This window comes from Bubalus kerabau, chromosome 6 (assembly GCF_029407905.1).
Source record: "Bubalus kerabau isolate K-KA32 ecotype Philippines breed swamp buffalo chromosome 6, PCC_UOA_SB_1v2, whole genome shotgun sequence".
Classification (NCBI taxonomy): domain Eukaryota; kingdom Metazoa; phylum Chordata; class Mammalia; order Artiodactyla; family Bovidae; genus Bubalus; species Bubalus kerabau.
In genome coordinates, this window is record NC_073629.1 from 40,622,524 (window position 1) to 40,624,360 (window position 1,837).

Genomic DNA, 1,837 nt, shown 5'->3' on the forward strand with positions numbered 1-1,837 from the left:
ATATACAGCCTTGACGCACTCCTTTTCCTATTTGGAACCAGTCTGTTGTTCCATGTCCGGTTTAACTGTTGCTTTCTGACCTGCATACAGGTTTCTCAAGAGGCAGGTCAGGTGGTCTGGTATTCCCATCTCTTTCAGAATTTTCCACAGTTTATTGTGATCCACACAGTCAAAGGCTTTGGCATAGTCAATAAAGCAGAAATAGATGTTTTTCTGGAACTCTCTTGCTTTTTCCATGATCCAATGATTCATCACAGAGGAAATTTTCCTTTCCTGATCAGTCTAAATAACCACATTATAAAAAGTACGCATTTTCCCTATCACCCCTTTAACCAAGCTTTTACTAGAATATGTGCCACGTTAAACCTTGTTAATATAAAAGATTCTATCTATTTGTGAAGGGTACTCTTGAGAGAGGAAGTGAGATATTCTATCATTTGCATTCATAAGTCTCTGTCTGTGGAATATATTTGTTACTGCTACATAGAAAATAAAAATACTTCCAAGCAACTTTTCAGCTGATGTGTAAGTAGAAATGATTATTACAGGTTTTGTCACTCAGAGCATTCCTTAGTCTTAAGTGAAAAATGATAGAGTAGGCAGAAACTGATATTTAGTGGTTGGAAGACTGCTCAGAGTCCACTTACATATCTTCCCCATTATGATATTACTACCAATGCAGTCATACCTCTGAGTTAAGATCATTTCCAGGAGACTCTTAAAATAATCATTAAAATTTAATTCAGTTAATATAAATATTATTAAGCCTTTAAAACTATGGTTTTTCCAGTAGTCATGTATGGATGTGCGTGTTGGACTATAAAGAAAGCTGAGCACCAAAGAATTGATGCTTTTGAACTGTGGTGTTGGAGAAGACTCTTTAGAGTCCCTTGGACAGCAAGGAGATCAAACCAGTCAATCCTAAAGGAGATCATTCCTGAATATTCATTGGCAGGATAGATGCTGAAGCTGAAACTCCAAAACTTTGGCCACCTGATGCAAAGAACTGACTCATTGGAAAAGCCCCTAATGCTGGGCAGGATTGAAGGCAGGAGGAGAAGGGGACGACAGAGAATGAGATTGTTGGATGGCATCACCGACTTGATGGACAGTTTGAGCAAGCTCCGGGAGTTGGTGATGGACAGGGAAGCCTGGCATTGCTACAGTCCATGGGGTTGCAGAGTCGGACATGACTGAGCTACTGAACCTAACTAATTCTTGTGAGTTCTGCATGACCAAATGTTGCATAAGGGTAAGAAGGTTTCAAAAGGGAAATAAAATCAAAGACAATCATGGGCCATAGATAGGAATTCCGGGAATTCCAAAGCAAATTAAGTGTTAGAGAGAACTCTGAATATTTATTAAAATGTCAGTAGTAAAAAATAGAGAAAATGTATAGAATGAAACCATAACTGAGGTTCTTTTTTAATTCATATTCTTTATTAAAATTATTTATTTTGACCTAAAATGCTTATTACACCTTTAAAACACAAAGAACCATGAAGGAGATTTATTTTTCCTTATTCGATTATTTTTTATTTTTTAAGGAATAGTTACCTTTACAGAATGCTCTGGCTTCTTTCTGCCACTTCACTCACTAGAGGAGTGGGTAGTCTTTTGATCAGTTTGGAAGGAAATATTGGACACATATAGCCTAGTTCCTTCTCTTTCTCTTGGCAATGATTTTTATTTTTTTTTTATTTTTCTTCATTTTCTTTTTTAACTTTACAATATTGTATTGGTTTTGCCATATATCAAAATGAATCTGCCACAGGTATACATGTGTTCCCCATCCTGAACCCTGCTCCCTTCTCCCTCCCCATACCATCCCTCTGGG